Here is a 15581-nt window from a genome sequence, read left to right on the forward strand (position 1 = left end):
CATAGAAAAATACAGCGCAGTACAGGCCCTTCGGCCCTCGATGTTGCGCCGACCGAAGCCTACCTAACCTACACTAGCCCAATAACCTCCATATGCTTGTCCAATGCCCGCTTGAATGACCATAAAGAGGGAGAGTCCACCACTGCTACTGGCAGGGCATTCCATGAACTCTCAACCCGCTGAGTAAAAAATCTACTCCTAACATCTGTCCTCTACCTACCACCCCTTAATTTAAAGCTGTGTCCCCTAGTAACAGCTGACTCCATATGCAGAAAAAGGTTCTCACTGTCAACCCTATCTAAACCCCTAATCATCTTGTACACCTCTATCAAATCTCCCCTAAACCTTCTTTTCTCCAATGAGAAAAGTCCCAAGTGCCTCAGCCTTTCCTCATACGATCTTCCTATCATACCAGGCAACATCCTGGTAAACCTCCTCTGCACTCGTTCCAATGCCTCCACATCCTTCCTATAGTATGGCGACCAAAACTGCACACAATACTCCAGACGAGGCCGCACCAGAGTCTTATACAACTGCAACATGACCTCAGGACTCCGGAACTCAATTCCTCTTCCAATGAAGCCCAGTACATCATATGCCTTCTTCACAGCACTATTTACCTGGGTGGCAACTTTCAAAGATCTGTGTACATGGACACCAAGATCCATCTGCTCATCCACACTACCAAGTAGTCTACCATTAGCCCAGTAGTCCATCTTCTTGTTACTCCTACCAAAGTGAATGACTTCACACTTAGCTACATTGAATTCCATTTGCCACCTTACTGCCCAGCTCTGCAACTTATCTGTATCCCGCTGTAACCTGCCACATCCTTCTTCGCTGTCCACAACTCCACCGACTTTCGTGTCATCCGCAAACTTGCTCACCCAGCCTTCAAGCCCCTCCTCCAGGTCATTTATAAAAATGACAAACAGCAATGGTCCAAAGCAGATCCTTGTGGAACACCGCTAGTAACTGCACTCCAAGGTGAACCTATACCATCAACTACTACCCTCTGTCTCCTTCCAGCCAGCCAATTCCTAATCAAAACCTCTAATGCACCCTCAATGCCATACCTCCGTAGTTTTGACATTAGCCTGCCATGGGGTAACTTATCGAACGCCTTGCTAAAATCCATATACACCACATCTACTGCTTTACCCTCGTCCACTTCCTTGGTCACCTTCTCAAAGAATTCAATAAGGTTTGTGAGGCACGACCTGCCCTTCACAAAACCATGCTGACTACCCTTGATCACATTATTCCTATCCAGATGTTCATAAATCCTATCCCTTACAATTCTGTCTAAGACTTTGCCCACAACAGAAGTGAGACTCATTGGCCTATAGTTACTCGGGCTATCCCTGCTCCCCTTCTTGAACAAGGGGACCACATTCGCTATCGTCCAGTCTTCTGGCACTATTCCCGTAGACAACGACGACATAAAAATCAAGGCCAATGGCTCCGCTATCTCCTCCCTAGCTTCCCAGAGGATCCTAGGATAAATGCCATCAGGCCCAGGGGACTTATCTATTTTCATCCTTTCCAGTATTCCCCAGACCTCTTCCCTACGTACCTCAAGGCCATCCATTCTAATCATTTGTGACTCAATATTCACATCAGCAACAGTGTCCTGTTCCTGAGTGAATACTGACGAAAAGTATTGATTTAGTGTCTCACCAATCTCCTCCACCTCCACACACAACTTCCCACTACTCTCCTTGACTGGACCGATACCTACCCTAGTCATCCTTTTATTCCTGACATACCTATAGAAAGCCTTTGGGTTTTCCCTAATCCTACCAACTAAGGACTTTTCATGACCCCTTCTCGCTGCTCTTAGCTCTCTCTTTAGATCCTTCCTGGCTACCTTATAACTTTCAATCGCCCCAACTGAACCTTTATGCCTCATCTTTACACAGGGATTCCAATTCCTTATTAAACCACGGCTCCCTCACAAGACCCTTTACTCCCTGCCTGACTGGTTCATGCTTATCAAGGACACCCATTAGCTGCTCCTTGAACAGGCTCCACATATCATTTGTGTTCTTCCCTTGAAGCCTATTTTTCCAATCCACGCATCATAATTTCCCTGTCCCCAGCTATAACTGTTGCCCTGCAGTGAACACTTATCCCTTTCCATCACTAGAGTAAAAGTCACCGCGTTGTGGTCACTGCCCCCGAAGTGCTCACCTACCTCCAAGTCTAACACCTAGCCTGGTTCATTACCCAGAACCAAATCCAGTATAGCCTCACCTCTTGTTTGCCTGTCTACATATTGTGTCAGGAAACCCTGCTGCACACATTGGACAAAACACCGACCCATCTAACGAACTCGAGCTATAGCTTTCCCAGTCAATATCAGGGAAGTTAAAGTCCCCCATAACAACCACCCTGCTACTTTCACTCTTCTCCTGAATCATCCTCGCAATACTTTCCTCTACTTCTCTCGGACTATTAGGATGCCTGTAGAAAACTCCTAACAGGGTGACCTCACCTTTCCTATTTCTAACCTCCGCCCACACTACCTCAGATGGCAAGTCTTCCTCCATCACCCTTTCTACTGCTGTAATACTATCCTTGACAAGCAATGCCACACCTCCCCCTTTTTTACCCCCATCTCTGACCCTACTAAAACATTTAAACCCTGGAACCTGCAACAGCCATTCCTGTCCCCATTCTACCCACGTCTCTTTAATGGCCACAATATCGAAGTCCCAGGTACCAACCCATGCTGCAAGCTCACCTACCTTATTTCTTATACTTCTGGCATTGAAGTATACACACTTCAAGCCACCTTCCTGTTTACAGGCACCCTCCTTCCGAGATCGATGCCATGTTCCTAACCTCCCTACACTCAAGGTCCTGTACCCTAAAGCTACAGTCCAGGTTCCCATGCCCCTGCAGAGTTAGTTTAAACCCTCCCAAAGAGTACTAGCAAACCTCCCGCCAAGGATACTGGTGCCCCTCAGGTTCAGGTGTAGACCATCCTGTTTATAGAGGTCCCACCTTCCCCAGAAAGAACCCCAGTTGTCCAGAAACCGGAATCCCTCCCTCCTGCACCATCCCTGTAGCCACGCATTTAACTCTTCTCTCTCCCTATTCCTCGACTCTCTATCACATGGCACGGGTAACAAACCAGAGACAACGACTCTTTTCGTTCTAGCGTTTCCTTGGAGGTGAACAAGAAGTATAGGTTATGAATTAACATTTCATCTGATGGTCGATGAAGCCGTGGGAGTTACGGAAGCAAACCTCGGTTACATCTTATTGCGTGTAAAAATCAATGTTCAGAGCAGCAAAAAAAAATCTTTCCTGGAAATACATGAGTGAATGAGATTAATTTTAAAAATCAACATTCTGCTGGCTTTCAACTTTGGATTTTTATTGAATTCAAATTTCACTACTTCTATGATGGTGTTTAGACACATACCAGTACAGTATCATCAAGTCAAGGGTTTGGATTACTTGCTCAGGGACATCACAACTTCTCGGCAGCTGTGTTGTGCCTCTCCTTGTGTGTCTTCATCGACATTTAACGTCACATTGCGGGAATAGAGCTCTGTTCATGGACATCCCTGAATGAGGGCGCACACAGCGTTTCGGATGTCAGGTCAGTTATGGATTATTCTCAAACCACTTAACTCGGCAGGAAGGCCCTTGTGTCAATAATTTCTATCGAACAAATACCAGTTGAACCAATGGGGCTCCTTCATTTTTTGTTCTTGTATCAGAAATATTAATGAAGCCTATGTGATGTCATGCGATGGTCTATGGGCCTCCGTCGTAAATGCATGTGTGACTTTTTAAAAGCCAAATACAATTTTTCAAAACAATAAACATGAGATTGTCAGCAACTTCATAAATATGTTTGTTTCAGTTAGAATCCTTGTGTTTGGCATTAACTATATATGTTGGATTATTTCCATGAACTGCGGAGCTCACATTTCTGAAGAAATGCATGGAATACCAAAGGGCCTTGTGTCTGCTATTTACTATTCTATGTTTGCAGCGATTGGAGTTCCAGGTAAATCAAAGAAGTTGGGCACTGTTTGAGTTAACCACGGTTTTACTGACTCACTGCTATATATGTTTGTTTCATTTTAAAGCGACAGCTTATCTGTTAAAAGAAAACCAGCCACGTACTCGTCTTTGAGTTGACATACTTCCTATTTTTACTGTATCAGTTTTTTACTGCTTTAAATGTGTAAGTTTCCAGTTTATTTTTTCTTCTTCTTAGTGTTCCATGTTCTCACTTTAAAAGTATGACGTCAACTCTTCTGTGCACGGTTTATTCACAAAACTAAGGTGTTCACATTAATGGTATCAGCTAGTCTTTTCGATCTACATTGAATTCCACAAATTGTACATATGCTTATGAATTGCCAGAATATCTTTTTTTTAATTGTTTAATTGTTTATTGCCCATTTAGAATGAGGAATTTGTCACAGTGAAGATCCACTGTTAGTTATGTGTCAACGGTTGTTTTGAAAGTATCTCCCTATTTGAAATTATTTCATTTATATGTTGCTCCATTAAATTTAAAGTATAACCTTTTTAAAGCGATATTATCATGTTTAGTGGCAGTGTTTCTGCTGCTAGTCCGTAGATGAGGAAATTACCTTCTACGATTCAGACTTCAAATTCTGCCACCTCTTGTGGTTCAACTCTGCACCGAGTACGTGACTTCTCAAGTGTGCTCCACGAATAATCATGGAGAGTTATCAATCGTGACAACCAACTTTTACAGAAGGCTAACAACCCATTCTTCTTTGTCTGTTTGAATACATTTCCGTGTGAAGAAGTCAAGGTTTCGGGTGTAACCCTTCTTCAGGATGGTTCTGAAGAAAGGTTTCAACCGAACGTCGACTTCTCCACCGTCTGATGCTGTCTGGCCTGCAGTGTTCTTCCAGCCTCCTGCTTGTCTACCTTGCATTGCAATATCTGCAGCTTTTTTTTAACCTCTGAATATATTTTAGAACAGGTTCATTGCCACATGTTCATAAGCTAATCATTTTGCCTTCCGGACAGGGAGCAGGGTGTTTCAGCCCCTTTGCAGAATGCAATGGAAAAGGAATTGGAGTCTTCATTTTTAAAAAAATACGGTATGTTCACCATTCTTATTAAGTTTCATGTTAACAAACTCCGGGATGGGACCATTCGCCACGGCAGATTCGCTGCCGAAGATTAGCCACTGCCCTTTGACCACCAATGACGCTTAGCCACCGCCCATTGGCCACTGAAGATGATTCACCAGCAAATAAGTCCAATATTTTGAATATTGGTGGTAGCGTTTTTCCAATTAATATTAAATAATGAAATTTTAGTTCATTTGATAGTTAAGCACTATTCGTGTAAGATATTCCAAACAATCTCTTCACCATTTCAAACATTTTAGCAAAAAGACTTGATGCGGTTCATCCAATATTGTATATACTTCTACCAAATAAGTAGCGTTCAACATATGTCTGCGTGTTTGAAATGGTGAAAAGATTGTTTGGAATATCTTAGGGGAATAGCGCATAACTATCAAATGAACTAAAATTTCATTGTTTAATATTAATGTGAGATTTTACTGCCATTATAAAGATTTTTAAAATATGTTTCCTTTTTGTGGTTAAAGCTTGCAAATCATTTTTATATATAAACCAATTACATGTTATTTATTTTACCTCTTTTTTATCAATATGTAGTTGTATAAATAAAAGGGACTGAGAAGTATGAAAGGACAGGTGGGCGGGAAAACAATTAGGACATATATATATATTTCCGGTGGCCAATAATCTCCAGAGGTCAAACCCCAGTGGAGAAACGCTGGTGGAGAACTGGCAGTGGCTAATCATCGGCGGCGAATCTGCCGTGCGGAATCGTCACCAACCAATAACTCATATCGGCATGCCAATGATAAATGAGCATGCATATTGCCAGCAAAGAAACCGTACAGACAAGGAAAGTGTTAGTATTCAAATCAGGTATTGGAGATTGAGCTTAAGAAAACTACATAAAATCTGATTGCCTTTTGAATAGGTAGGTTTTTCTTTGCTATCCCAACCAGCACTCCTCCTGACCTCCCATCCCCACCAGTCCTACCCCCAACAAACCACACAGATACACTTTCCCTCGTTTTCTGTATGCTCACCCATGTGTGTATGTTACAGCTAACATGGTGGTCATTACGGTTCTGTCCCAAAGAAGATGCGGTCTCTCTAGATGTGTCAGTCGGTACCTGATGTCGTTGACAGTATCCGATCTTCTTGTCATTTTTGCCGCCGTGATATTAAACAGGATTTATGATATTTACTTCCCGGCCAGTTTCCTTTCTGTTCCACCGTTATGCAGTTTCCCTGCTGTCTTGAACATTGTAGCATTAGGCAGCTCCGCCTGGCTAACAGTGGCTTTCACTTTTGATCGATTTATAGCTATTTGTTGCCAGAAGATGAAAGAGGCGTATTGCACAGAGAAAACGGCGGCAGATGGAATTAGAGTGGTTTTCATAGTGTGCTGTTTTATATGTTCTTTCCTGTATCTCATTAATGAGCCTTTGTACATAATTAACAATACACCCTGGTTTTGCAGCGTAAAAATAATATTTTACACGTCATCAGCTCGGGTAGCATATGACAGGGCTCTTCGTATTTTAACGCCTTGTCTCACATTCACGCTGATTCTGCTGCTCAATGCTCGGACTGTCAGACACATTCTCGCGGCCAGTAAAGCTCGAAGGAGACCCCGGATCCAGAGCAATAGAGGTAAAGGTGACCCTGAGATGGAGAACCGCAGAAAGTCTATTGTTTTACTCTTCGCCATCTCAGGGTACTTCATACTCTTATGGATTTGGGTTCTCATAACTTTCCTGTACGTCAGGTTTGCTAGAGTCAGTTATTTTTCCGGAAACAATTCCAGCGAATCAAACTTTATTCTGGAAGAAATCGGAATCATGCTTCAGCTCTTGAGTTCTTGTATCAAGCCATTTATTTATACTGGAACTCAGAGTAAATTCAGGGCGGAGTTGAATAGTGCCCTCAAATATCTAAAGAGCCTGACAGTAAACTTCAGAAAACAACAGAATATACTCTCTCCTTAGTAGAACTTGCTCATGCATCATCTCAGTGGTCCGATTCTCTACTTTGTGCTGTGTGGGGACCTGATACGTCAGAGTCATGCGTTTTTTTTTTGATATCCATTGAAATGTAGTATCAGACAACAAATGTCAGTGCCATTAAGCCCACCCGGTCTGTTTTGTGGTTCATTTGTATCAGGTTTGATTTGTTTCTAAAAATATTCAGCCTGTGAAATTCAAGATTGCTTCAAACTCATAAGCAATAAAAACATCTTACATTTCGAAATTCAGTCTGACCATCACAGATATTGCACCATCTCCTGTTACTCAGTAAATTCATGCTATGGTTCGTACGATGGCCCATCTCACACTGTCTCATTCCCCTTTCTCTGCCTTTCCCTGTTTGTTTAACTCTCTCCCTCGCTCCCTGTCTCTCTCTCACAGACTCTCTCTCTCGCTGAATCTCCCCTCTTTCTCTCTCTCTCTCTCACGCACACACAGACACACACACATATCTTCTCTCCAGTTTCTCGACCTGACGATTGAAAATTATGGTTCTAATTCACATTATATCTGTTTCTCTCAGAAATTTGTCTTACATATCTGATTTACCGTTTCAGACAGAGGACAGTCGATGCCGCATTGTCAACACAAGATAAGGATAGGAAAGCACAGAAGGATATGGGCGAAGTGCAGGGAAATGAGTTAGCATGGCCGGACATTGTGGACGGCATAGACTAGTTTGAGCCAAAGGGCTTGTCTCTGCTATAGGACTCTGTGACAACAATCAAGTTCAGTTAACAACTGCGATGTAGGACAGGAGTAAATTGCCGTTATGTTTTCAACTACTTCCATTCGGGTCTGTGAAGCTAACAATGGGAGAAAAACGATTAACTGGAATGGAAGGAAATTGGACCATCCTGTTGTGAATCTGGTAATGTCGGAAAACCTCTCTCTACCTATCGACTCCTTATGAGATTAGATTAGATTCCCTACAGTGTGGAATCAGGCCCTTCGGCCCAACAAGTCCACACCGGCCCTCTGAAGAGCAACCCACCCAGACCCATTCCACTACACTCACCCCTGACTAATGCACCTAACACTACGGGCAATTTAGCATGTCCAATTCACCTAACCTGCACATCTTTGGACTGTGGGAGGAAACCGGAGCATCCGGAGGAAACCCACACCCAGACACGGGGAGAACGTGGAAACTCCACACAGACAGTTGCCAGAGGCGGGAATTGAACCAGCGTCTCTGGCGCTGTGAGGCAGCAGTGAAACCAGTGCGGCACCCTGCCGTCCCTACAACAAAAATGAACAAAATCCATTTTAAAAAGTTTTGAATTAATATAATTGTGAACTTAAAATTTAACTGGTTTTGAGAAGATTCATACCTCGGGTTGAGGTTTTGGATGTAGGTTTGCTCGCTGAGCTTGAAGGTTTGTTTTCAGACAGTTCGTCACCATACTAGGTAACATCTTCACTGAGCCTCTGGATGAAGCACTGGTCGTGTAGCCCACTTTCAATTTTGTCTGAGTTTCCTTGGGTTGGTGCTGTAATTTCCTATGGAGACATCATTTACTCTGGTGATGTCATTTCCTATTCTTTCTCTCAGTGGGTGGTCAATGGGATCCAAGTCAATGTGTTTGTTGATTGGATACATGAACATCAACTAGCTACAAAACCACATGATCCACTCTCACTAGTATCCTAAGATACAGATGAGGGAGGACACCACTTCGACTGGGACAACTCATCCATCCAAGGCCAGGCCAGAGACATGCACGAGAATTCCTAGAAGTATGGCGTTCCAAAATGAATTCTATCAACTTTTTGTGTGTGAGCATGTGTCTATGTGAGCACATGTGTGTGTGTACACATGTGTGTGTGTGTGCATGCATGTGCGTGTATGTTTGTATGTGTGTGCATGTACGTGTGTGTATATGTGGGAGTGTGCAGAGAATGCTAAAGTATCTGAATTGAGGTTGATCATCTTCTTTCTCTGTCTTTCTCTCTCTCTCTCTTCCGCATACACACACAGAGAAAGAATGTTAGCACAATATTTCTTACTGAAAACAGCCAATGCTGGAAATCACATTGGGTCAGGCAGCATCCATGGAGAGAGAGAGAAAGCTAATGCTTGGAATCTAGATGACTGTTCATCAGAGCTGGAGATGTGTGGCGGGGTCAGCATTTATATTATGGTTTGGAAGGGGACACTATGGGGGTATAGAGTGCTGTTGGAGAATATACGTTTGTAGTTCAGATTAAGTGATTCAAATGTGAAAATGGCTGAACAATGGTACGTTGAAGAGTGTGGTGGTAGAGACACACAGCAGTTCAGGCAGCATCTGACGAGCAGGAGAGTCAACGTTTTGAGCATAAGCTCTTCATCAGGAATGGTATGTCTCATTTGATGATGCTGTCCTTGGCATTTTTTTTCAGAGATGTTTCAAAAGCAGCGATTCCAGGTAAGTCTAGGTTTGAAGGGTTTTAGGGTCAATTTGATTCAAGCTAACAGATACTGCCTCATGAAAAAGACTTTCAAGTCTTTAAATAAGAATACTTGTACAATGAAAGGAGAGCGGTCAGTTCTCCCAGCTCAGTTTTGCTCTGGTTTGGTTTGGTTTTAGCAAGCAGTCATTGTGAAGCTGCTGCATCCAAAAAAACAGGTCCATGCTGAACCTCCCTCGGTCTGACATCTCTCCCCGGAGAACCTGTGTTTGATTTTACCATTTGTGCCAAGGAGTATTTATGGAAATTGTTGCAACTATTTGGAATAGTATCATTAAATTGGGAAACCTTGTGTTTCATTCAATAATCTTGTTAATAAATTCTGTTTTGTTTAAAAGCTAAGAGGTTTGATCAGCTCAAACACTCTTGGAGTATCTGCCATACACCTGCTTAAAACATTTAGCTAAGTAAGAGTCTGGGCTAACTTTTCTAATGTGTTTAGGAGACTGGACTGGTCCATAACACTCCTGCCAGACTTGAAAGGACAGAAAATCCTCATTGAAATGGCGGGGTGAGGGGGGTGGGTGGGGGTGGGGAGGCAGCGTGAGGGGGTGGGAGGGGAGAGATGGCATTATAACAGAATGTAACTAGCTAAGAGAACGGGAGGGAATGGGTTCACAATTCAACATTAATTCCAAACCATTGTAGAGTGCTAGTCTGAAGATGAGACGTTATTCCTTCAGTTTGCACTGTGATTCACTGGAACACTGCAACATGCCGAGGAAGAACACATGGACATGTGACCTGTGTTAAAATGACTGGCCGCCAAAAATGTTGGGGTCCTGTTTGTGCACACACTGGAGATGTTCTGTAAAGTGTCCATCTTGTCATTGTTTGGTTTCGCCAATGTAGATTAGTCCACATTGGGTGCAGCGAGTTCAATACAGGATATTAGAGGAGGTGCAGTTGAAATGCTGCTTCACCTGAAAGATTGTTTCGGCCATAGGGTCCTACAGCATGGAGACAGGCCCTTCAGTTCAATGTGCTCCACGTTGACCAAGATGTCCAGCCACTCTAACCCCATTTCCCTGCACTAGGTCCGTATCCTTCCAAACCTTTGCAATCCATGTAATTGTCCAAATACCTTCTAAATGTTGTCAATGTACCCGCCTCAACCATTTCCAGAACTTAATACCATCTACTAGCGGGTATTTGGCCCAGATTATTTAATTAATCGGCACATGAATGTAGATAAATTCAAGAGAGGAAAGAAACGAACCATTATCCAAGGTGCAGGATTGAGGGCATCACCTATTTGACCATAAAATAATTTTTCCCTGCTTTTTGATCTGATAGCACTGTTCCAATCTGTGATTCTGCGCTGTGAACGCTAGGGGCGGTGACAGTAGGCATTGCTGATGTGTGTGCATGTCTCCTGATTCTCACTGTCAGACAAAGCTAACGTCTTTATCTCTCAGTAGTACGCATGAGGTTAAACCTTGGAACACGTGCTGGTGGATTTTAATCTTATCTGTTTTCTCTCAGCTAAAGGCAAGAGACAATTGCAACAAGGCTATCGCTTAATCGTTGGTATTCCATAGATGCTGAGATGTTGCTTCCAATGCGACATTTCCTCGGTCAGGGATGACGTATGTGCAATGTTGCACGGTGTCCACCACTTTTTTTATATAAAGAAATGTTTCCAGACACGGTTCTGTCTCCTGCACACTCCGGAATGAGATACAATTCCAAGAAGAATTGATTTCCATCCATCTTAAACAGCAATAGAGTTTTGTTCGGGTGCATGTTTTCAGTCCTTATTTTGTTGCAATTGCAACACTGCTTTCACACATCTTGAAAAACAAACGCCACTGGCTGCGTAATTAGTTGAATAGATAATTAGATAGGAAGTAGTATACAGATTCTTGCAGAGTTTGTCAGAGTGGTTCACGTACTAGGGTGAGAGAGACACTTGGAGATACTGCTAGCTTCAGGACTGTTTCGTTTCTGGGAAGAATCACACCTTTCCCTTCTTGACACAAGGAGTTATATGCAAGCAGAAGCCCGATTTTCCCTTCCATGAAAACAATGGGTGTAAGTAACTCGGAAAATGATTTATATGTGTCTGAATTCTGACCCAAATTTAGCGGGAAGTATTGTCAGATGGTGCAGAATTTTAGTGTGTTACTTGAAAGTTATTTCAATTGAGTTGTCGAATTAGTGCGTTACTTTTTCACCAAGGGTGAAGATTTAGCGTTTGTGATTTAATCTTGTTTCTAACTTCTTTAACATCTCTGGGTTAATTCTATTTGCAGCATGATGTTCGACAATAAATCCTTTCATTTCATTATTTTTTTTAAACGATGGGTAGTTATATGAAAGTAAGAAAGGAAGACATGCACATTAAACCGGGCTCAGCAGTAACAGTCCGAATGAAATCGTGCAATTTTGATAGATATGTACTCTATTATGAAAAACAATGTTAAAAATTTATGCATCAAATGTCATATCGATGTATCTATCTATCTATCTATCTATCTATCTATCTATCTATCTATCTATCTATCTATCTATCTATCTATCTACCTTTCTTCATATTTCTACCGTTAGACTCGAGCTTACTTGTAATATATGAGAAATAAGCAAAGTTGCTAACGCTGCTTTTCCAGTCCTCAAGTTAAATTAAAATGGGGTGAAGCTGTCATTTACAGAAACACATATGTGTCAGATTTATTTACTGGAAATACTTTCTTTGATGAAGCTTGATTCAATTGTTGATAATCTTCAATCCTTCCCTGAGAGAAAGTACAGATGGAGTAGAATCTCATACTTTCGCAATATTGCATGCAATCTGGTCTCTCTCCGACAGGAAGGATGTTGTGAAGTTTGAAAGGGTTGAGAAAGGATTTACAAGGATATGGCCAGGATTAGAGGCTTTGAGCTGTAGGAAGAGGCTGAGTAGGCTGGGGCTGTTTGTTCTGAAACGTCAGTGGCTGAGGGGTGATCTTATGGAGGTTATAAGATCATGGTATGGACATGGTAAATAGACAAAATCTTTTCCCCGGGATGGTGGTAGTTTGGGGCATAGGTTTAGGGTAAGAGAAGAAAAATTTAAAAGGGACTTAAGGTGCAACTTTTTTCATAAAAAGGATGGTGCAATGCAAAGAATAAGCTGCCAGAGAAAGTGGTGGAGGCTGTTACATTTGCAACATTTAAAAGGCATCTATATGGGAATGTGAATAAGAATGGTGCCAGCAATATGGGCCAAGTACGGGCAAAGGGGACTAGGTTGATTTAGGATATCTGTTGGCAGAGGCAAATTCGACTTCAGGGTCTGTTTCCATGCTGTCTATCTGTATAACACTACAACTACATTTTCATATCCACTGCATTCATCAGAGAATACGTTTTTGAGTCAACAAGTGTATAAATTGTGCATTTCCGAACAGCATTTCATTGTTGGGGAAGGCAAGTACTTGAGTGTACTCCGAAGAGAAAAGCAACCAGATCCGTTGCTTTCACAACAGAGGAATGTAATAACAGGAGTGGGAGATTCACCCCCATCTACCTGCTGTCCCATTGAATACGAAAATGGCTGATCGAGCACTACAATGCATTTTACACACTCCATCCCATAACCTACTTGAAGATTGGTGATGAGAAATTTATCAGCATCTACCTTAAACATACACAGTGATGGAGTGACCCGAGGACCCTGCAGGTAGAGAATTCTAAAAGATTACAATCTAATGAGCAAAACAAAATAAACCCTCATCTTTGAAGTCACCCTTACTTTAAAATCCTGCCCAGTTCTCGTCTCCCCCAACCAGCAAATATTCAAACCAAAGGTAACATGCCTCTTTAAGAATTGTGTTACTTTATTTCCAATGATATCATCGCTCATCCGTGGAATGCCAAGACAATGCAGGCCCAGGTTTGCCCACTGGCTCTTCATAGGATGTTGGCCCCATCCCAGGAGCAAGTTTGTTGAATCTTCATGGCTCTCTCTCTACATGGAAATAGCATCTTTCCTGACATAAGGAGACCCAAACTGCACACACACCTGCAGATGCAACCTAACCAAAGTCCGATGCATTTGAAACAAAACTTAACTGTTCTGTACTTAAATCCGCTTGTAATAGTGGATTACCGTTCCATTACCCTTCCTACAAGCGAAATCAGATATGCAGCAAGCCATCAGAGATTCTTGTAATAACCGTGCAACTGCAATCTTGGGTGACTTTAAGTGACATAGTCATTGACAAAACAAAATGATGGAATGTTTTCGTGAGTATGTATATGTGTATTTTTAAAATTGATTTGAGGGATGTGGGTGTGACTGGCTGGCCAGTATTTATTGCCTGTTCCCAGTTGCCCTTGAGAAAGTGTTGGTAAGCCACTGTCTTGAAGAGTGAAAAGGGATAGTTCTTTAACCTTGAAGAACCAACTGGACAACAGCCTCATCTGGACGGGATACTTTGCAATGAAACATTAAGTCTTGTTGTGCAAAGATCCTTTGGAGAAGAGTGACCATAATGTGACACCATTCGCCATGAAGATGAAGAGCCACGTAGTTGAACTAGAGGGTAGGATCCCGAATCTAAATAAAGGAATATATAATTTAAGAGGCACATGAATTGGCAAGGATGGATTGTGGAGCCATACTAATGTGGTTGCTGGTGGATAGTGAATGGTTCGTGTTTAAAAATTGTACTCATGCAGGCCAACAGGTGATTGTAGTTTCTGTTTGTATGTGGACAAAAGACAGCCGTCTTGCCCAGTAAGAGAGCTCATTGTTGGTATCCAGGATGGTGCCCATCCAGGAAAGTGCACCGAGAGCTGATTTGGAACAGTTAAGTTGCTTTTACTTCCTACCAATTAAGGGTGCAAGTTAGGTTCTGGTCTCTTATGAGAAACAGCTGATTCCTTTCGCACTGACTGTATTAAAAGCCTCCGACTCAAGCTTGACGGTGAAATTGTTTGAGAAACATTGACATTGATTAGCTCAACATTTTCCGTCTGGAAAACGACTGCCGGGGTAAAGTCCTAATTAAATATTGGCAAGTGTTTCAGCAAGCTTATAGGATAGAATCCCCACTGTCAGAATAAAGACCATTTGGCCCATCGAGTACACACCGACCTTCCGAAGAGTATCCCATCCAGATCCATGCTGTAACCCTGCATTCCCAGGGTTAATCCTCGTACAAGGCAATTAGGCTTGGCCATTCAATCTAACCTGTATACCCTTGGACTGTGGGAGGAAATCGGAACATCAGGAGGAAACCATGGGGCGAATATGCAAACTCCACAGACAGTTGGCTGAGGGTGGAACCAAACCCTGCTCCCTGGTGCGATCAAAGAGGCCAAGAAACAATTCCATAATTCTGCCAATGCCGTTAGTTTTATGCACAAAAAATAGAGGTAGATTTCCGGAGGCTGGAAAGTGAAGGAGTCATCAAACCTGTCCAGTTTGTGGAATGGGCAGCACTGGTCATACCAGTTATGAGGCATAACAGGTTAGTTTACCTTCGTGGGAATTTCAGATAACTTACTGCTTTTGGCAGCTGGATAACTACCCAATCCCTCAAATAGAGAATCAATACTCAAGTCTGGCGGGATGCTGTTCTTCACGAATCTGGACATGAGCTATGCATATCTGCAATTGTAATTGGGTAAGGATTCCCAGAAGTATGCTAAAATGAGAGTCCACTCCTGCGTGGATCTGTCAGCCAGAGCACCCTAATTGGTCAAAGTTAAGGCTCCCAATCTGGGATCTCACCTGGCTCTTTGTTCAGTCACTACAATTTCCTAAAGACACAAAGCATTTGGCATGGAAGTATAGCTCCATAAGATCCATCATCCAGTAGTCTGGCAGAAGGAGCAAAGGAAGGAAGGCTGAAAGAAACATCATCAAAAAGTGTGGTGCTGGAAAAGCAAAGCAGGAGAGTTGAAGCTTAGGGCTTATGCCCTTAATGAGGAATGACTGAAACATTGACTCCTCTGCTTCTCAGACGCTGCCTGATCTGCTGTGCTTTTCAAGTGCCACATGTTGTTTTGACTTTGA

At 42.5% G+C, this 15581-nt stretch overlaps 1 protein-coding gene across 3 annotated transcripts in view; it reads left to right on the forward strand.

Moving 5' to 3' along the window:
• Nucleotides 1-11500: 11500 nt before the first annotated feature.
• LOC140470562 (Fc receptor-like protein 2) overlaps nt 11501-15581 on the forward strand; it is a 35475-nt gene continuing 31394 nt past the window's right edge. For all 3 annotated transcript variants that reach the window (XR_011956521.1, XR_011956522.1, XM_072566639.1), the window contains exon 1: nt 11501-11611. The gene's annotated coding sequence lies outside the window, so the exon portion shown is untranslated. The remainder of the gene's footprint in view (nt 11612-15581) is intronic.

Source organism: Chiloscyllium punctatum, chromosome 52 (assembly GCF_047496795.1).
Source record: "Chiloscyllium punctatum isolate Juve2018m chromosome 52, sChiPun1.3, whole genome shotgun sequence".
NCBI classification, from domain to species: Eukaryota; Metazoa; Chordata; class Chondrichthyes; order Orectolobiformes; family Hemiscylliidae; genus Chiloscyllium; species Chiloscyllium punctatum.